General features: G+C 35.8%; 1 protein-coding gene and 1 non-coding gene across 2 annotated transcripts in view; one reads left to right on the top strand and one right to left on the bottom strand.

The window, feature by feature from the left end:
* LOC138699819 (protein Wnt-5b-like) overlaps positions 1-23,152 on the top strand; it is a 2,020,855-nt gene that overhangs the window by 845,852 nt on the left and 1,151,851 nt on the right. The window lies entirely within an intron of this gene.
* On the bottom strand, positions 18,008-18,080 carry TRNAT-CGU (transfer RNA threonine (anticodon CGU)). The gene has a single exon. It is a non-coding gene; the product is annotated as a tRNA-Thr (tRNA).

Genomic DNA, 23,152 nt, shown 5'->3' with positions numbered 1-23,152 from the left:
CTCTCCTTTCCTGAAAGCTTTCAGAGAAGCTGTATGACAGAATTGGATCGGTGACGCTGGTACTAGCAGTAGTTCTCTATCAATGCATTTCCCCACCCCCTTTTTGATAAGTTAATTTGTTCACTATTTTGTATCTTTGAGTGCGAATATTTCGTTTCAAGATATCTTGCACGTACTGCGTAGTCAAGGGATAGTGCAAATCAAATTATTGGCATTCCCAGATGAGATTATTCAGTCTCAGACTGTGATGAAACTGACATTTCATTGAACCGAGATTTCGTATCGGGTAGCAGTTCAACTTGGTTTATCTTCCTCGGCTACTGATAATTCGCTCACCGAGTTTGCTATATCTAATGTGACCACAGTGAGTTTCGTCCCATCTCCTCTGCAGAAACATGATGCTTAATGAAATAAATTTGTCTCTTTCATCTTCTGTAGTCGACGTGGTACTTTTTCCAGCCGCACATGTAGCGGAACAGGGTTCGACTTCCGTCATAAATTTGATATTTATCTTCTTGCCTTTACAACAAGCTGCACATCTGTTTCCTTATGTAATTTGTGTGCTGTTTGAAAGTGACGGTTTATCATTCAAATACCCAAAGTTTGATTACCTGGTTAGGCATTTTCTGAGGTTTTTCTCAATTATAAGGCGGATGTTAGGTAATCCAATTGTGAATTCTCGGCCTCATCCCACCAAATACCGACACTATCACCAATTCCACCGACGCCAAATAACTAAATAACTTAGTTGATACAGGGTTGTTGAATAACCGACTTAAATCGTTACGCATCGTCTGGTGCACCAGCGTATGAGAGAAATTAATGTAGCAATGCCAGAGCTTAAAGTTAACAAGCATGTGCTCTTGATGGGTTTGTGGGAGAACTCCGGAAGAACCTCAATCGGGTAACTTGTCCCAATCAGGATTTGTATCCGGGCCCGCTCGTTTCCACGGTCAGACATGCTAAGCGTTATTATACAGCGGTGGGCTGGGACAAGTTAACTTCTTCTATAATTGCATCACAGGGACAAGTTACTGGTTGAGGTATTTTTTCCGGGGTTTTCCCTCAACCCATTCAAAGCAAATGCTGGGTAGCTTTCGGCGCTGGACCCTGGACTCATTTCGCTGGCATTACTAGTTCACTCAGACGCTAAATATTCATCGCAGTTATAAAGCGTCTTAAAATAAACCAATTAAAAAAGACAACATAGAAGAAATACAAGGTAAGGGACAAAACACCCAGTCGCTACAGAAAGGAGGTAACTGTTGACTTCTCTACCGATAAACGAACAGGTGTCCACTGTATTTGTAACATAGTATTACCTCGTTATCTACAGCGGCGTGTCTTCAAAACAATTTCACAGTAATAATTAACACAGAATGAAATGTTGAATTATTTAGACTATTTCGTTTATCTGACGCCATTCCATTTTCGACCAATGAAGTGTAATGAAATTTTGAATTCCAACCAATCACAGTCACACTTTGCGATAATTTTTGCAGTTAGTTTTATCGCTATCAATTTATTGCATTGTCGTTCTTTTGTTTAGTCGTTGTCGCCAACTATTTCCCCGTAAATTGATGATCATAAATACATTAAGATGCAACTACACGGTTAAACTTTTCTTTCAACTTTAAAACAATGAAAGCAAGATTGATATTTAATATTAATTAATATATTTACGCAGTGAAGACTACGTTCAAAACGGCGCACCATGTAGACACAAAATCTTCATGCATCTTAATTGAACGTACCTTTTAAACTTGATTCTTTCAATATTCTTCCCAGATTGCACGCATACGCGATTGGAATATTGAACTGTGTAGATTCAGTTTTAGTTCCGTTACACACTACAGCGAGAATGCGTTTGTCGAGCTATAAAAAATGCTTTCGTGTAGCACTGATTGTAAGTAACGGTCGAAATAAGACACAGCTGACATTGGTCCTGCTCCCACAGGTAACATAACCTATAAGTAGCCTATAAACTTTGTATTTTGTGAATGAAATGAAACAATTAATAGAAAGTCGGATGTTCAAATTTATGTAACTTCATCGCGTATCAAACCCAATGACTTTGCATAGTAATAATAAGGTCTTTTCATCAAACTGCCTTCCTTATGGCGTAATAAAATTCGTGTTTTAATTAGGCATATCTATACAGAGATGGCTTCACTGCGTAATAACATGTCTCGCTGTGAATACATAAGCATTGGTATATGGCTGTCCCCACTGTTACTGTCAAATTAAATTATGATTTCAGCAGGTAATGAAAATGTATGTATGTTATAATAATAAGAGAAAAGTGCAGTACATGTAATTAACATTGTTAAACCTGTATTTCGCAATTGGCATTACTGAATAATAACATCGAATTTCTTTATTGCAGTAATCGATATTCATCTACGAGTATTTCAACTTCACAATGTCTGAGTAGGTTAAGTATTCGTTAATATAAAATTATTAACATTTTGTGATCGAATTTTAGGGATATATTATTTACATTTTTATTTTATTGACGAAATAGTTCTAATAAATGCCACACGTGGATTTATCGCCAAATCTTAGACCTCTCGTGACATTACTATAGATAAATATAAGGTACCAATACATTTATAATTAATAAAAATGCCACTTAACAGAAACAGGCTCAGGTAAATATAATCTCAGATGAAAGAATAAGGAAGAGGAGAGACATTGGTGTAGAAAGAACTGTAAATTCTTGATGATCATATTTTGATTCGCTTCTGATTGCCTTCGTTGGTTTTGACGCAGCTCTCGTGTGTCTTCAGGCAAAATATTTTTCCTCCACACTTTGTTTTCGAATATATTTTTATGAAAACAAACAAGCAGAAAAAACTGCATGTTGAAAAACACTACTGAACGAGATTGTCATCGGCTCTGTAGTAAACAAAAGGCTTTTTTTTTTGTTTTATTTTTGTGTTTTGTTCCTCCCTACTGTACGCGCTCTTTCTCGTCAAATGTAGTTGTAATTTTCAGGAGGTGGATACTAGTTACACCAGGGGTTGAAACTCTTTAACCTCATCCTAAATATGATGCTGTACTCATGATGTCCCTCATTTTGCAGCAGATTAGTCCATGTTAATATCAACGGGTCGTCAGGCCGTAACGCAGTTATCACCAACTGCACCCTGTGCTGCCAACGGAATAGATTTCTGCCTGATCGCTTTAATTTTTTTATTGCAATTCCTTCTGTTGAAAATGACCTAATATCAACTGATTCTATCATACCATCATCAGCAGCAGTTTCAGGATTTAGGCCGATCGGACAATTTTGGCTACAAAACAAAATATTCAGGCCACCAGAGAGTAGATTTTCTTTCACTTCTGCGTATTACAGGTTTAAATAAGTTCTTTTGATTGTATCTGCAGAGAACATTGTAAATACGTCAGCACTGAGATTATTGTCGAAATTTAAGAGTACAACCTCTTGATACAAGAGCTGAGAAAGTGGGCATATTGCGAATAGACTTTCAGTTCTGGAGGTATAACCAAAGCCGCCGTTTTTGACGTGTGAAAAAAGTAATAGGAACGTTAAGAGCGAGTATTTTTTCTTTGCCACAATCTTTGATAAAGGTGACAGCTGTGACTGGCAGATTGCTGACGTGGCGTATATTTAGGAGGTGGTATCATTCTCAGCTGCAATGGCAGCACATGCTCACTGACTAATAATAATAATAATAATAATAATAATAATAATAATAATAATAATAATAATAAATTATTTATTTAATCTGGCAGAGCTTCTCTTCCGCCCAGCCAGACTCTAATTCTAATTGAATACAATTGGTTACATAGTTATTACATTAATATCTAGACCAGAAAACAACGTGAAAGTAAATAATGAAAGTTGAATAAGTAATGTTAGTGTGACAGTAATAAACATTGGTAAGAAATGGTGATGATGATGATGATAATAATAATAATAATTATTATTATTATTATTATTATTATTATTATTATTATGATAAAATTTAAATATTTATTCTGTGATATATGTATATATATATATATATATTAAACATTGAGAAACCTGAAAGAGCTATTATTGTTAACAAGAATTGTTACAAAAATATTTCGTTAGTCTATTCTTAAATTGGTTTGATGTCTGACAGTCCTTGACATTACTCGGCACGGAATTCCAAAGCCGAGGAACAGCCACAGTGAAAGAAGATGAATATGAGGATGTTCGGTGGGAGGGAATGGATAATATTGAGGAGTGTTGTGATCGTGTGTCTAGGTTATGATGGGGGGGATAAATTTTGAAAACGAGACGCAAGATAGACTAGGCACTGTGCTCAAGGAAACATCTCAGAAACGCAAAGTGCGAATATCTTATTCTCAGCTGCATTGGCAATAGATGCTCACTGACTGGGAGAATACCCTTCGGTGAGAGACATATAAAGAGGTATAGTCCTAAGCGCTTAGCCTATCAGGCGAAACATGGAGATTTCATGTGCACTTAAACCCAAGGAGAATATCTGTGCACCCGTGACGAAATGAGTTGCGTTCCGACTGTTTGTACTACCTGATCTCATCATCCACCCCACTAAACATTCCTCTTCAGCTTTCTGATCCGTATATCATACCTCCGATGGTTATTATATGCCGTATCACACAGATGAGTCGTATTCGTGAACTGTGAAGACTTTGAATCTCACACGACTGTACGGTTATTTAAATTAATCGAACTGCTTTTAAAAGGTATAAGATAGTTTTTAAATTTTTATTTTGAACACTGGGTATTAAAATAAATGTATAAATTTGTAATCTAATAGCAACACTTATTGCAGAGGTAGATATTAAATTTCAAAATTCGCTTGCTTATTTAGCGCCATAATCAAATGCCGAGGCTTCGATTGCAAATGGAGGAATATCTTAGATTATTCATTCTATAGAGATTTCATTTTCGAGCTCCATATAGCCTAGTTAGTTAATCTTTTGTGAAATATTTTACATCTGAATATTTTCTGTTGCTGTTGCATTATTGGTAATTATGAAAGAGTGCAATAATTATGGCCGAAGAAGGAGGAGTGCGCAAGAAAATTTGCTCATCACAAATTTTATCGAACTTATGGTTTATGCCTTTTGACATTCAGCGTGTAAAGTCTCTAGCAGTGGCGCATTGAGTTGACATGTTACTCGTATGTTATGTTGTCCTAATCGTAACAATCAACACTGCCTGTAAACCATTTCATACCACATTCACTAACCAAATATATTTTATGAACAGTCGCATATCATTGTACAAAAATATATAAAGGTTACTCTATTATTGTTATTATTATTATTATTATTATTATTATTATTATTATTATTATTATTATTATTACTACTACCACTACTACTACTACTACTACTACTACTGCTACTACTACTACTGCTACTACTACTACTACTACTACTACTACTACTACTACTACTACTACTACTACTACTACTACTACTACTATTACTACTACTACTATTTTGTGATGCGATCTTTATTAAATAACTTATATTTTACGATGATAGCTCACAAAAGGTTGAAAATGTTGAAAGTCCTTTTCTCTAAATGTTCCTGCAATCATGGGCTCTGAAAATGAATTTCAATGTTGTAATAATAATAATAATAATAATAATAATAATAATAATAATAATAATTATTATTATTATTATTATTAATTTCATTTATTTATTTATTTACTATTATTTATTGCGTTGTACAAGAGCCATAGGCCAATAACAGTTCAGCACAAAGCATAATGACAATATGACAGAATTAATAATGACAAAATTATAATAAAAGTGCATAAAATAATTATTACACATAAAGACAATTATAATTAATGACAATAATGGCAATGAATGGACGGAATAATGGATGACTTAAAAATACATAATCAAGGATAACTCAATAAAAACAATAGCAACATTAATAATACATGAATAGTATAAATCTGAAAGTTAGAATTTATAAAACAGTTATATTACCGGTTGTTCTATATCGTTGTGAAGCTTGGACTCTCACTTTGAGAGAGGAACAGAGATTAAGGGTGTTTGAGAATAAGGTTCTTAGGAAAATATTTGGGGCTAAGAGGGATGAAGTTACAGGAGATTAGGTGAATGGAGTAAGTTACACAGCGCAGAGCTACACGCATTGTAGTCTTCATCTGACATAATTAGGAACATTAAATCCAGACGCTTGAGATGGGCAGGGCATGTAGGACGTATGCGCGAATCCAGAAATGCGTATAGAGTGTTAGTTGGGAGGCCGGCGGGAAAAAGACCTTTGGGGAGGCCGAGAGGTAGATGGGAAGTTAATATTAAAATGGATTTGAGGGAGGTGGGATATGATGGTAGAGACTGGATTAATCTTGCTCAGGATAGGGATCAATGGCGGGCTTATGTGAGGGCGGCAATGAACCTCCGGGTTGCTTAAAAGCCAATAAGTAAGTATTATTATTATTATTATTATTATTATTATTATTATTATCATCTGTTACGCGATAGCGCATAAAAGTTCAAGACCTAATAGTCGAATGCTGGCCTCTCATTCACATACCTCAACAGAGGTGAACTATCATCCAGCCAGTACGCAGTAAAGACAAGTATAGTTAGCACGATGTTCCTCCCATGCCATTATAGCTATCTTTCGAAACCGGATTTCCCTAGTCAAAGGTACCACAAACTGGCTGAATTTTCATAAATTTCTTTCCGACGAGGATTCGAACCAGCGCGCATGACTATAGATATCATGCAGTTACCGCGTGGGTCGTACGTGAATTAACTGAGGCCTATGTCCTAATAAATAAAAATATAATTTAAAGAAAACATTTTGCTATGTTAACAATAAAATTGTTCGTAAATAAACGCAGGTTTATCAATTTACCAGAAATATCCCACCAGATGTTAAAAGTTCTTTATTTTCTGATATTAAGGGTATTGGCAATAAAATTGTATGTAGTAACAATAACATTTAATTTATACTGATTTTTTTAAAGTTTAGACACCAAATTATTTATTGTGTCAATTGTTTTGGAATTTTCTAGCGGATTGACATCTACTTACAAATTACTTACAAATGACTTTTAAGGAACCCGGAGGTTCAATGCCGCCCTCACATGAGCCCGCCATCGTTGCCTATCCTGAACAAGATTAATCCAGTCTCTACCATCATACCCTTCCTTCCTCAAATCCATTTTTATATTATCTTCCCTTCTGCGTCTCGGCCTCTTCAAAGGTCCTTTTTTCCTCCGACCTTCCAACTAATACTCTATATGCATTTCTGGATTCGCCCATACGTGCTTATGTTGTGATTTTATAACAAGGTGTTTTTTACGGTGATGGACTGTTAGCCCTTCGCCCAATCCCCAAGCTGGAGGACCACCCCTTATCGGCTGTCCGCGACTGCTTAATTCGCAGCTACTCTCCATATCTGGAGGCGATTGTCATCTACTGGCAACGAATATTACGTAGAAAAATACATATACAGATTTCGTTTCAGGAGGAATTGTAAGTGTATTTTGCTGTAGCCTAGTAAGCTTACTGATAACTCTTCATAAAAATATTCATATAAATATGTGCCTAGTCTACAATTTAAAATTTAAATGAACATTCCGCAATCTCGACAAAATCTTAAAGCGAAATTTGGTTCATTTAATGCAAAATTTTCTCGCCAAGTTTATGGTTCTTATCTTCTTGTACTCGCATATCAAGAATAGTAATAAAGAAATTATGTACTCTCATTTGATTTATTAAAATTTCGAACAGAATGTTTTATTTTGGACTTTATAGACATATTTCGAAATTTTCCCATAAATTGACAGCGATGTCAGTGACTTATGCAGCAAAATGAGCACGCAATTACATTGCAAAATTACCTTTTTTTCCCAAAATCTCCGCTGTATGACATTTCCCGCAAGCTGAGAGCATTGCCTGCCTCGACTGTCTTAACCAAGACGATGCGCTCCGCTTTAAACCTGTCTCTCACGCTATCTGCTTTAGTCGGGGAAAAAATGTAAAAAGTCGAACGTCGATGCCGCCCGCGTGGCGTGTTGGTTTATTTTTGCATTTTAAACCGTCGTGCCTCCTTCAGCACAATGGACGGAGCGCTTTCTGAATTCTTGAAATAGTTCATCAATATGTAAGCCCGTCTCCTTAGGAACCATATGATAAGCCCTGCGGGTTCTTGCAAAACCCTTACGTCGTTTGTTTAGTTTAACGTTCTACTCGCAAAGGGAGCTAATTCAACGCGTTCTGTTCTCTCAGCCGGAATTTGCGTTGAAACTAAACTAAAGGCGGGCTTCTATGTATGTTGAAACGCATGAAATACAGATGCCCAGTCTTTGGCAGTCGTGCAGAGACGGACACTAAGTTCTGTTTTGGTGGTCGATATCCGGTGTTCGAGAACTCAAACCCGTCTGAGGATGATGAAGAAAGCAGGACAGTCTTCGGAAGTGAACAAAAATGAGAGATAAAAAGCATAAATTTATAACATTAAAAGAAACCCTGAATGTGAGGCCTCCAGGCAAAAGGCATCGTCCATTTTTCGCCCGAGAGGGGGGGGACCTCGAATTCAGGTTGAAATAGGTAATGCACATATAAAATCAGAAAAAGGAATCAGTGCTCAGTTCTACTGGGATAATTTTCGTCTGATCGGGAATAACTGGTTATGGTACAATTTGGGTGCAGAACGATGACCTCTAATGGACGTAGAAGTCCTCGCGACGTCTCCTTTGGAAGGCAAAAGTAAATAGACAGGTGCATAGCTTAACTATGCAACATATCTTTACGTAGAACTTCGTGGGGGTGCAGTCACATAATGGGAATACTAGAAAAAGAAGGGGAATACAAGGATAATGAGGAGAAGACAAGGATAACAAGGCGAATGAAGTCCTCATGACGACTTCTTTGGAAGAGATATATAACTTACCTATGCAACATATCTTTATGTAGAACTGCATGGGGGTGCAATCACACAACAGTAATAGACCTACTAAGAAAATAAGGATAACAATGAGAACTAGGAGTAGACAAAGTGTGAACGAGGGGAATACAAGGAGAAGACAAGGGGAATAAGTGAAAGACAAGGAGAACAAGGGAAAGAGAAGGAGAACAACGTGTCTTTAGTCTGTAAGCCTACTCCGTAGTCCCTAGTGCAGCGGTGACCAAAACTCGAGCTGCAGTGATTACATGCGACAAACAGCCTATATGAAGTAAGGACACGGAGGTAAGGTACTTGGCATGAAAACTACAACTAGTGGTGGTTCCTGTACTAATATCTTGATCAATCCCCCGGGTAAAAATCTCAAGTTTTGCTGTATCAGTAATGTCGCTGCTGTCATCAAGAGCCAGTGAATGATATACGATTTTTCTTGCTTCATTTTTTAATCTTCCTCTTGAATTTAATCAGGAATTTTCTAAATTCTTCTCTCGATACTTGGTCGAGAAATTCGTAGTTTTTCAAAATTAAAAACTTCTTATGGACAAGTTATTTAAGCTATTTTAATCATTACTCTTTTGAGAGGTTCGTTTATATTAAAAGGCTTTAGAGCACGAAATATTTCAAACCCCATTAGGTAGCTGACTTCCTTACATATATTTATCTCATCTTTCTCTTCCTGGCTATGATTTGAGACATGTCAGTTCCTGGCGTTTAACAGTTTGTTGGCACATAATATTGAATCAGTTTTTCTACAATATTATTATTAAATGAATAACTAATTAGTAGTTAACCTCACCTGAAGATTAAAATTGAGATAAAACCTAATAATTTTATCCTTCTAGGGAGAAAATTAAAAAATATCAATATTCATGCACGTACAGAAGAATTACAGAAATACATACTTAGTGGTCAGTAATAATGATAATAATAATAATAATAATAATAATAATAATAATAATAATAATAATAATAATAATAATAATAATAATGCATTATTCAGCGTGACAATGTTTCTATATACTCTTAATTGAACCGTTGAGCAAAGTAAATATATTGCATTTTGTCCGACAGAACAACAAAAAAGTTCTCCTCCTCATTCTTTACGAAACCACCTCTTACTGCTTGTAGAGACAGAGTTTGTAGAGCTACATGATACCGCCACTGCTTGCCTTCAGTACGTGAATGAAACGCACAGTAATGTACAGGAAACTCCTCGTACACGTTTGAATGTCTGTGATTACACGATGTAATCACGACACCCGCTTTGGTCATCGCTGCCCTAGTGTAATCTTCATTCAATAAACTAAAGAAATTCCAAAAATGTTTTGGCTAATTTCACTTACAAACACAGAACTACGTCCATAAACTTTACTCTCCAGCTCATCTCACTAAGTAAGAGACTTTTCTTTTGTCTCGTTCATCGCTCCAAAAAAGTTTGTGCAAGTAGTAGCCTATTCCGTAATCCTGCAGGTATATGATGTCGAATGTTAAATATAAGGCTAATTAATTACACTGCCTGGTTTTCATGTCCCAAAGACGGTTGCCATTGTTATCGTCTCACTGTTTTCACCACAGTCTTCATACAGAAGATGTTAGAATGATATGTAAGCTACTGTGCAAATAACGAAGGGCATGGTATTGTGCATAGTAACAATTCTGAACGTTTGTTGCCATAGGAATGACACCCCAATGAGAAAACGTACTGGAATCAGATCACATTGAGATAATTACCTCTATTTACATTCCAAGTTCTATGATAACCATGGCTGCGTGGTGCAGAAAGTAATTAGGTATTCAGATCTAAAAGTTCAACTTGATACTTATTGTGAGAGCGTGTCTAGAGAAGCAAAGGTGTGTCTTATGGATTAGTAGGAATACAAAGCAGCTTCCAATAAGCCTGATTTCCCAGATGCCCAAAATTTTGATGAAAGAATTTTGCGTTTACACTGGTGTAGAAACCAGGGTTGTGAACAGGGAATTTAATGTTTGTGTACCATTAACATTAGCCAAAAGAGCGCGGATGACCCTCGGGATATTGTGTTCTTATCACTGCTAGGAATTGACTGGTGTCTATTCACTTGCGTACAAGAAGAGGAATCTAGAGCGTTCGCTGATTAACTAAAACCGGACTTCTGTAAGAACGAAGAGGAAGGCTTAAATTTAAATACAGAATTTTCGCATATTCGCAAGAGTGTAAATATTAATTAACTTACAGTTCACAAAACAGATATTTTAACCTAGTTAATGATACACGATATTGTCTAAATGCAGTTTAAAACTCGAAAGGAAAAGACCTAACTTCGGTATGGTTCAGCATTTCACAACTGAATCAAAATAAAAAAGAGTAAAATAAAGTCAATAGGAGGAAAGAAAAATGACGAACGATATGAACCAGAAGAAATGAAGGAGAGGAGAATCCAGAGGAATGGGAAGGTAGAAGGAAATGTGACAAGAAAGGAGAAGAAGGAAAGAGCTGAGGAGATGGAAGAACAAGTAGAAAAAGAAAAAAGGAAGAATGAAAAAGAGAGAATAATAAGCATATGAAGAACAAAGGAACAGGAGAAAAGCAACAAAATAATAAATGATTATTGGGAACGAGAAAATTAAAAAGACGTAAAAAGCAGAGGGATGTAGAGAAAGAAAAAAGAGCGACGTTAACCCATTTAAATCCCATTGTCCTATGAATAGGACGGAAACATAATTCCAGTTAATAACTGAATTTTGTGAAGATTGTTGGCTCTCAATCAAAGATTATCAGTTCAAACGACTCAGTAATGTTTTCTGAACGCACTCTGTCGAAGATTTACAACAATCGCTTTGCTTATTCCCGTCTAATCGCCAGTTTTTGAAGGAACTGCTTGCTGGTTACATCATGTCTACAGGTATGCAGATTTATTTATTTATATTTCTGTTAGTTATATAATTCAAAATTTTCTATCATGTTAATGTTGTTTGGAAATGTATATTTAACCCTCTATAAATTAAATCATGTTGATATTTGTATCAATGTTCAAGATAATTGCATTTACATTCAGTGTCATATCTATAGGACATTGGGACAATATGGATTAAAGAAATGAATAGGGGGGAACGGAGAAAGAAAAAGAATGTACAGATGGAAAATGAGGAGAAGAAGGATAAAGAAAAAATATGTGGAAGGACAGAAGCAGGAGAGACGGGAGGAGAATAAGGATTAGAAGGAAAAAAGACGAGGAAGCTAAAGAATAATGGTAGGCCTAATGATTGTTTTGATAATGATATTAATAACACTTGCATGCTTATGTTCGTGTTGCAGGTCTAGTCGGTGTTTATTTTAAACCAACACTAGTAATTCACAAGTAGTGGAAATTCTTGAGAATGTAGTCTTTATGGTGCAAGAACTCTGGTTATGTCTATGACAATAATAATAATAATAATAATAATAATAATAATAATAATAATAATAATAATAATAATAATAATAATAATAAATCAAAATAAATTAAAATCTATTATAGATTATAATATTATATCATTATTAAATAATGAAATACTTCACAATAGTTTTTTAGTAGGTTATTTTATCAACATCTTTGGTTATTTAGCGTCTGAATGAGATGAAGATGATAATGCTAGTGAAATGAGTCCGGGGTCCAGGACCGAAAGTTACCCAGTATTTGCTCATATTGGATTGAGGAAAAACCCCGGGAAAAACCTCAACCAGGTAACTTGCCCCGACCGGAAATCGAACCCGGGCCACCTGGTTTCGCGGCCAGACGCGCTGACTGTTACTTCACAGGTGTGGACACTTTACAATAGATTCAAGGATTTTCCGAGGAGAAAACTGTGGTTCTGATAATTTCTTACGTTAGTGTTACAAGAAGTTTTTTTTTTTTTTTCATGGATATATTCAGCAAGTATAAAAGTCATCATCATCATCATCATCATCATCATCAATAGCTATCACGGTTTAGGCCATTTGGCCTGTACCGTCTCAGGTGAAAAGCTGGTCTCTCCATCGCTTCTTCGGGCGTCCACGATCTCGGTATCCAAGGGGTCTGTAATTTAATAATCTCCTGGGTAGTCTATCATTTGGCATCCGTAGAACATGCTCATGCCAGTTGCTCCGATACTTGTGGATTGTCGTCATTCTCAGGAGAAACAAAGTATAAAAGTAAAGGAAGAAAAACAAAACACAGAATCGTTGATGATAGAGATAAAATGTAATGTGCAATTGCTTCAAGATAGTATAAATTCATTGTATAGAAGATTTGAAAGTATTTTAGATGAAGAATATGATGATAATGTCGTTGGACTTTATAAATATTTAAAAGAGAAGATCTAGCAAATAGGCCATGACAATGAAGTATTAAGTATAGTTCCAAAAAGAAATTATAAAAAAAAAAAATTGGATGACAGCTGAATAAATAATAAATGAAAAGCACAGGTATATAAAAAATGGTTGAGTTTAGAACAAAAGGAAGAGAAGTTAAGATTTAACTGTTGCTTGCCTCTCATTCCTGCCCAGTTTGCATATAAGTGGAAACGCCGCTTAAGTGGACGTGGATTTATACATTCTACCAGAAATCCGTCATAGTTAGTCTCTAAATCAAAGGAGGGATACTTTGTTTAGTCCTTTTATTTGTCATGTGTTGGTAACAAGTTTCTCCGGAGGAGACATATTTCTTTTACCAATCACAGACTTCTACTGTACATGCTCATCTGGCGGCACATTGAGTACTTTAAGCACTTTAACCCAATAATGCTTTTTATTTTATACATCCGTGATGTTAAGCTTATGATATGCAAAATTGTGACGTTGTCGTGTATAGTTCCTGGGGTAGCTCAGTCGGGAGAGCATTCATGAGCTAAGCGAAGGGTCCCGAGATCGATACCCGGCCCCGGAACAATTTTTCCTTGAAATTATTCGGTAAACTTGTGAGTTATGTGCTGGCTAAGCCGGTCGCAGCATCCGCCACACTACGTGTTCCTCTCTAGTCGCATCTCACAAATCTACTGTACATGTGACGTCAAGCAAGTGAGAACCCGAAGTGCTGCGCTGTATCTTATGCAGATCTATGAATCATCCAGAATTAATTTTCATTGCTATCTACCAATATTTGGACAAATCATTAATTACACTCACCAAGGCGGACGATCGATTCGGCGTCACGCAGACAAAAGTGGTGCCCTACTTTTTGAGACGAATATGATGATAGAGGTATTGTGAAGAGTGTTGGTTAACTAACGAGAGAAAATGGAAAAATCCCGAGAAAAACTCAACCATGCCTGGGATTTGTGCTTTCGCCCGCGGTCATCGTAAGCCAGAGCTCTATCAATCGTGCTACCACAGTCTAGTATATACAGTCACGAAGCTCAATACGTAGTAAATATGCATCCATAGGTAGTTGCTAACCACTAGGATCGCTACTATCGCTTCATTACAGACAATGCGAAATAGTACCTGCACAGTCTATTGTTCCTAGTACCCTCATAAACTCAAGCTTCGTGACTCTATATACTAGACTGTGGTGCTACTAAAACTACTACACGATTGTCATGGTGACTATGGATAAAAAATCTTGTTATTAAAATAAGATCGAATCACTATCATGTGGAAAAATTATTCTCATATATTTGTCATGCACTAAGCTGCTCGGATATTTGCAAGACATCTCGCTGGTGATTAACTAGTTTTTATTACTACGTTCTATACTTTTATTTAATTAGTTGAGCTTTTTGTGTCTTCAGTAAAAAGCGGTGGTAAGAATAATTTTCTGATTATCTACACGTCACTGACTGTTAGCAGTGAATCATAGGTTAAACTGTGAAGTATTAGGTAAGAAATAAACATGCATTAGATTTTAATTGTTATTCTCACGACTTCTAGAGATATAAATATTATCTCTTTCACGAAGGGAATGAAGAGGGATTAAATCTATCATTTTGCAAAAAATCCCCAACAACTACAACATAGACACCGGAAAGAGAGTTAAAAAAAAAACTAGAATCCAAGAACAGAAAAGTATAAGACTTGTTCGAAAAGAGCTTAATTGATATATTAGCACAAAAACAATGACAAATGAAGATGCAGATAGGATGTTACTTCTCTCTTTCCTTCGCCAACTTAAAGCTTTTTTTCTCAGGTAAATTGTTCGTCTGGATTAAATTTATTCAACCCCTTCTTTCTTTTCAACATAACAAAATTATAGCCTGCAGTTTATGCTACAGGCACAAACATTTTAACCGCATTTAACCATCACAATCTAAACGTCACCTTCTTCATATACAGTGTGGTCGAGAATTCCCCGTACTTCTTACATTAATTTAGTATTGCCAGTATTTTCGTTATTTCAGTAGGTAGTTCGATGGCAATAGAATTCATTTAGCTCTTGCCTTACGTAGGCAGGCAGCACTGCATTGAAGATCGGGTATGATTATTTTAGTCAGATTTCAGGTTATCAAGTCATGGTGGACATAAGCGATTTCAATTATTCTTGAGGAGCGGTTTGTATTACACACAGGGCAGACAGTAAAACAATAATGCATTCGTTCCAGGACGATTTAATAAGGTTCCACCTCGTTAGATAACTGTGCTTGACTGTGCTACATTTGCTTTAGGCAGTGTTAAATCTGTGATGGGGAGCCATAAGCTGATATGTACATTTTTGCGATTTGTATATTTTTATCAAGGGGGGGAATATTTTTTGTCCACTTAGACATATTCTCGTATTTTAGTAAAACTATCAGTAAGAACTATTAAACAATAACACAATAAGATAGAAGGGTACATAACATACAGTAATAATATTTTCGTAATTTTAATATATAAATTACATAATATTTAAAATATAAATTTTGAAGAAGATGGGCACAAAGTATCCCCCCCCCCCGTTGGTATTGCTAGGATTAATTTTCTTCAAGATATGAAGTTACAATTTTGGACGATAATGTAGTTCTTATCCTCCTGAGTCCTATAGTATAGTATACTATGTTTCATACATGCATTTAGTTTCAAATTTGCCACTAGGTGGAATCGTTATCGATCATTTATTTTCTGTACTTGTGAAGTTCCTGATATCTCTTGGAACTTACAGAAAGCACAAGAAGAACGATTCAGTCATTGCAGTACATGTTTCAACGATATGTAAATGAAAAAGGTGACTAGCAACTCAACGCCAAGGCACCGTAGGACATGCTTTCGAAGTAAGTACACAGCAAACGTTATATTTTAAGGGTAACAAATTATTATATAAGATGTACTGTAAGTGCAGAGACCCGAATATAATATACATGCATTTGTGCCCTAACTGTAACCTGCAGATTTTTTTTAGCATTTTCTCTTCGTTTCAATGACTTTTTTAAAGTGTAGAATTATATTGAACTTTAAAAGTAAACAAAAAAATGGAGTCTCAGGACTCAGGAAGTTATATAATATTAATTTACTCTCCAGTCGACTTTTATTTATTATACTCCAATTTTACAGAGAACCCTATTTTACCTAAGATAGGTATGTTAGGGTTATAAGTAAATAATAATAATAATAATAATAATAATAATAATAATAATAATAATAATATGATGATGATGATATTGATTAATGAAGTCTCCTAATGAATTAGTCTTACGTGTCAATTATGAAATTAATACAATTTTACAAATCTATATATTCAACAAATGTGTAAAAAGTTTTATAAGTGATACACATGAACGAATGAAATGCAATGAGTTGAAATTAAATACTAAAATACAATCTTATATTACTATTAACAAGTTTCATGAAATGTATTCTACATTATAACCTAAGCAAATATCTAATCCTAACATTCACTAGAATGTAGTTTAAATTTCTGTGGGTTGAAATCTCTGAAGACGTTACACAGTTTTCCGTTAAACAATGTTGTTAAGAGCAGTTTTAAAATTATTTACAACACATTTATCGTGAATCTATTTTAAATTATTATCCTAATTTATATCTATCAACTGTTAATTTAACACATACAAACGAAGTAATAACAGAAATAAGCCAGAAAAAAAAAGACTCAACAATAAACTAGCCACACTAAAGACACAACAGACAACAACATACACCACGAAACACAAATTCCACCCAAGAATATTCAACACAACGAACATAACATTCAACCACAATGAAACTAAACTACTAGAAAAAAGGATTAAGAAACAACATACACCAAAACAATACAGGTACAAAACAACAAACACAAACCATCATAAACATAGAAACAGCAATACAAAACACACAAAGTCAACATCACGAATACATAAGACAAGACATAATAAGAAACATAAACAAAATAAACAAACCCACAACAGACACACACGAACACAAAACAATAAACACCTTGCAGACAAAACAACAAGAACATAACCTAACTTTCATCAAAGCAGACTCCAGTCGACTTAGTAGTGGTAATTGTTTTCATTGGTGGATTGGTATTGGTAGCATTGTCATTTGCTCCTGGTTATAGTATGGCGCATTCAATATTTTTTTTTCAAAGAGTGGGGCTAAAGCAATGCATCGTTAAAATGTGTTATTGGCACTTAACGTCACCTCCTCTCGAAAGCGCAATCACCTTTAGGGCGAACAGCGCGTGACAGGACAGCACAGCACAGTGGTGTCTGTCATTCTAACGCAGTGGTTCGGCATAGTATTAGGCAGATTTTTTTAGTGGAAAGTTATTTTCAAAATTAAAACTCTATTGAAAGGTGTCTTCGCAAATAGGGTAAAGTTGCCTATTTCCGTGATACCCCTAATCCCGTGATACTTTTTAAAATTGAATGTCAGTCAAAGCTTTGCCGTTCGACCATAGCGCCAGACATCTTTCTCGAAAGAGTGCATCTTTCGCCTACTTTTGAGACATGGGTGAACTTCCTAGCAAGATACATAACTCCGTGACATTCAGTGAAAAAAAAAGTACCACGGAATTAGGCAACTTTCCCTATACAAAACCTCTCGTTCTCTAATCATAAATTGGATCTCTCTTTAGTATTATAAATACGGCACATAGGCTACGCAACTGAATTAAATTAATTTACTTAATATTTGAGGAGAAAAATTCGCTCCGGCGCCGGGGATCGAACCCGGGTCCTTGATTCTACGTGCCAAGCGCTCTGACCACTGAGCTACGCCGAATTCAATCCACAGTATCGGATCGAACCCTCCTCCTTCAATGTTTCCCTTTGTGGCCTGACTCCAAGTTAGGCATATATGTTGACGTATATGTCCAATGTCGACCGCCATTATACCAGGATTGCACTCAGCTGAGTGACTTGCTTGACCGGGATTCAGCAGTTACGTGCACAGTAATCTGTACAAATATATACACTGCAACTATGAGAATATTAAAGATTTATTAATTTGTCCTACAGAATTATATCTGTAATATTGACAAATAATATTAATAATAATAATAATAATAATAATAATAAATATAAATATAAATATAAATAATAATAAATATTAATTGTCGATATTACAGATATTATTCTGTAGGACAAATTAATAAATCTATAATAATTTACTTAAGTTAAAATAAAATGTAGACTAGTGTGTGTTTTCTATCATATTGTCCGCCAACTCTCGAAATTTTAAAATTAAGCATTTATTTTAATTAATGTGAAAGTGGCAATTTGAATTCTCATTAATAACTTTCAAAAGAACGCAAAACAAAAAATAATGAAACGATCGTATTGCATTAACACAGAAGAGACGCGCTGGTATTTGGAAATGCAATCGACGTTTATGTGGAATAATTACAATGACAAGATGTGGGTTCGAGTTGCTGCTGCAATTAGAGGCTTGAAATATGACTTGAGTAACGATAAACCCGCGGGGAAACAAGACGCCTCCAGCAATACGACGCCAGCGCCGATGCTACATTGATAGCAATTAGATATCGAACCCTCGCTCTGAAATTCGACGCCATGGATTACGAGGATAGGCCTACACAGGGCATAAATTCGGAGTCATATTAAAAATATATGTTATTTATCGTGATTGTTGATTTCTAGGAAAGCGAACATGCAAGGGATGTTTTGCGTGATGCTGAAATATTAAATTCAATGTTCATATTGCACTTTGAACGAAGTAATGAAATGAAAAATTGTTAACTACGTTGTGTCTCGCTATCTCGTTGTCTATGTTCGCTCCATACATGCTGTGTCACTATATTAAATTTCCAAGAATAAAATATGAAAATCGAACGAATTTACAATACAACCTCGATTTTATGCCACTAATTTCATGAACTTAGGATTTCAAGGTCATCTGTTCTTATGGGGACTCAGACGATAAAAATACTTAAAAATTGATTTTTATATTTTATTCAGTTATTAAGCATTCAATTTTGATTCGGTTGTTACAGACCTATTGATTATTGTGAATATTCCGCCAGTTTTAAAAGTTTTTATTGGCTTTTAAATGAACACTTGTGTGTGAATATTGTAATGTCATCATTAATGTTCATGTATTTTTGTAAAAACTGCACTTTTTTAAATTAAGTTAAGTATATTAGGAACAACATGGTACATTATCGTTCCACGCCGTGGCGTCGCGGTCTAAGGCATCCCGCCTAGGACTCTCGTTACGAAATGCGCGCTGGTTCGAGTCCTCATGGGAGAAGAAATTTTCTCATGAAATTTCGGCCAGTGTATGGGACCGGTGCCCGGCATCGTGATGCGCTTGAGGAGCTACGATAGGTAGCGAAAATCCGGTTTCGCAAACCAGCTATAACGGCTGGGTGATCATCGTGCTAACACACGATACCTCCGTTCTGGTTGGATGATCGTCCACCTCTCTTTCGGCATGTGGACGTGACGCCAGCAGCCGGCTGGTCGGCCTTGGCCCTTCAAAGAACTGTAGCGCCATGGATTTGGATGGCACATTATCAAAGTATCATTATCATGTATCATGTATAATTCATGTCATCAAATATGCCTATCGAAAGTAGGAGAAAAAAAATTATAAATTTTGAAAATGAAAATTATGTAGGTACTTGTAAATATGTTTCGCATACTGATTAGAATATCTCATTATTCCATGATTTAATACATCTCAATACAGTAGTTCTAAGTCTGTTGGTTCAATGTTTGTAGAAAAAAATTATGGTTTATTTAAAGACGCTCGCAACTGCAGAGGTTATAGCAGGATACCTCCATTCTGGTCGGATGATCGTCCACCTCTGCTTCGGCATGTGGCCGTGAGACCAGCAGCCGGCTGATCGGTCTTGAACCTTTGTGGGCTGGGGCGCCACGAATTATTATTATTATTATTATTATTATTATTATTATTATTATTATTATTATTCCTCAGCTGTTGTATCGTGTGGTCAACAGTTACAGTTCGTTTCCGAAACTGGATTTCGCTTCACATATTCCACACGATGCTGTGTGAGCACCACTCCCATACACTGGCCGAAATTTCATGAGGAATTTCTTTCCCCATGAAGACTCGAATCAGAGCTCATTCCATAAGCCGAACCATAGATATGATGTCGATGTCCTGGACCGCTACCCTACGGCGCGGGACACTACTACTACTACTACTACTACTACTACTACTACTACTACTACTACTACTACTACTACTACTACTACTACTACTACTACTACTACTACTACTACTACTACTGCTACAGTAATAACCGTCATTGTCATTGTCATTATCATTATGAATAACCCATTGAAAAAACTGAATTAAAATATTTAAAAAATTCTTTAACGATTGGTTTCTATTCGGAACTAGTTCCCATCAATTAGAGAGAGTAAATCTTACATGTGACCTTAAAACCGTGTTTCGTTATGTTCCATTATGTTGCTATATTTAAAGAAACGAATGTCGTAGGTAATATAACTAAATAAAAAGAGATTTTTTTAATACACTACTAAAATTTCGTACATATATGGCCAATTTTATTTAATTTTAACGAATTTTATATGAGTTTCTGTTCGAGATAATTTTTCCTTGGAACATCAAAGTTGACGTTGACCCGGATTCATCTGGCGACTAGACAGTCTTCTAGCAATGTCTCGTATCTGGAATTCAGGATTGCATCGTAATTTACAATTGGTAATAAAACTTATGGATATTTGCCAAGTTGGAGTGCTTACACATAACGAGATTCACCATCAAGTTTATTAAGAATAAAACCAAGTCAATCTTGCTGACGTTCTCTTCAGAACTTTCTATTTTCTTGATGTTATGTTAGTGATACATGTGCCTCTTGATTCTATTAGACTTGAGTAAAATATATTTCAAGAGAAATGAAATTTCTTCCGTCTTAGTAACATTTTATAAAAATTGAGTTGTTAGCCACGTTGTTTCTTTATGTTTTATGTTATAATATGAAGGAAGTATTCTGACTCGGTAAAAAAAATCGATTTCAAGAATCATGTTTTCAGCAGTCTCTTTGGCTCTAAATTGTTTTTAATATACTTTTTGTTGTCTTGCCTATCTGCTTGCCCATTTGTTCATATGCCTGTCTGCAAGTACCATCCTCCGTCGATGTAGGCTTGGCGTCTTTTCAACTTAACAGCTGTAATATTTCCTTTATCCTCACGGCCTACGAGGGAATGTATCAGTCCAATACAACCAATCCAATCTACAGTCTTCTGAAGTTTCTATATTAGCTATGTCATCAATAAACAGGAAGGTATCAGACGCTGAGGATCGTACTCTTTGTTGTTACTTACAGGTGTACGCCTGGAAACAGGTTTCGCTTAGTAGGCCGCTGTTCGAAATGTGACAGGAGCAAGCAACAGCCCGCTAACGCTGCGATTCAGCACGTTAGCAATCGGCAATATCAAATATCTTTAAGGCAAATCCTCGGTCTCATTTCGCTGAAATACCATCTCGGCATCATCAATTCCAACGAAGTTATATTTTAGCCTCGCAGTTGATAGAACGTTGTTAAATAACCAATTAAAAAAGAATTCTAGTCAGTAATCAGTCTGTTAACGTTTCATTCCCAAAAATAGCATTAAATATATAGAAAACTTCTTGTGACAGGAGTTATTCTAACGGTCTTACTAATAAACCGTGTATAGTTTTTATACGAGGCTTACGTGGAGTTGGGACAGAAAACGTTACTAATAAACCGTGAATAAGCGATGGATGTATAAATTGTCTGTAACTATACAATGGGAATTCCTTTGCAGTAATATACACGAAATCCCTTGTTTAAGCGTTGTATATAGAGACAAAATGGTTGCTCCTCTAACAGCTGTTCGGATCGACTGTCATTTTATGATGATGGTTGCCTTGTAACCACATAAGAACAAACCAAAGAGCATAGAATAATTAGAATAATATTGCTGTACCTTGTACTCTTTGACCAAAATATAGTGTGGTAATCGACCAAAGCCAGTTGTATTATCGGTACTTAACACGGAACACTAGAGCGCTCTGCCGGATGCAATAGAGAACTTCAGATATTCTATTACCTTTCGTAATGAAGTAATGACGAAACTATGACGTAGCTGTGTAACAGTTACACTGTTATACACGGCGTATTAAGTGATTATTAGTAAAGAAATTAACATACGACTTATAAACGAGCTGCTCATTGTATAAGACAGTTAAACGTCTGTATATAGAGTTTTTATTAGTAAGACCGTAAGTAAATATTTCGTGGTCTATTTATTTATACACAAAGGAAATAAGGTGAAAATTACATGAAGTGGGTTCAACCAAACCTCTGTCTAAGAAGACACAGAGGATGATAATAACAATAGATCAACTTTCAAATCCTAGGCGAGGTTAAATTTCCGTAAAACATAGGTAATATTATTAGTTGATATCTAAAAGTAAGTTTTGGACATCCCTGTGAGATGCTATTGTTAGCAGAGAGCATGCCGAGGGTAGATAGGTCGAAGGGGTGAGTGACTGCGCCTGGATGGGGGAGATTGTGCCCTTCTTGTCAGAGGTTGACGAGTTTTGGATGAGACTTTCCTATGAAGAATGCACCCTTACGTGCGGATCAGCCGTCCCACCATAAATCAAACGTAAATATTGCAGAAAAGGGAATTTAAAGAAGCTCCGGAATAAATACAGAGATCAGGCCAGACTAGTGAATGCGTTTCCCAAAGAGTATCAAAAGCGTGTGGCCGTGCAATATGGGTATATGAAATAGACACCACTAAAAGTGGAAACTATGCAGCTGGCCGTTACTTTGTAGTTTTGATGGTTTGCGTAGAAATGAAGTTCAG

The sequence above is a fragment of the Periplaneta americana genome, chromosome 5, assembly GCF_040183065.1.
Source record: "Periplaneta americana isolate PAMFEO1 chromosome 5, P.americana_PAMFEO1_priV1, whole genome shotgun sequence".
NCBI classification, from domain to species: domain Eukaryota; kingdom Metazoa; phylum Arthropoda; class Insecta; order Blattodea; family Blattidae; genus Periplaneta; species Periplaneta americana.
This window is presented reverse-complemented; position numbering and strand designations above follow the sequence as displayed.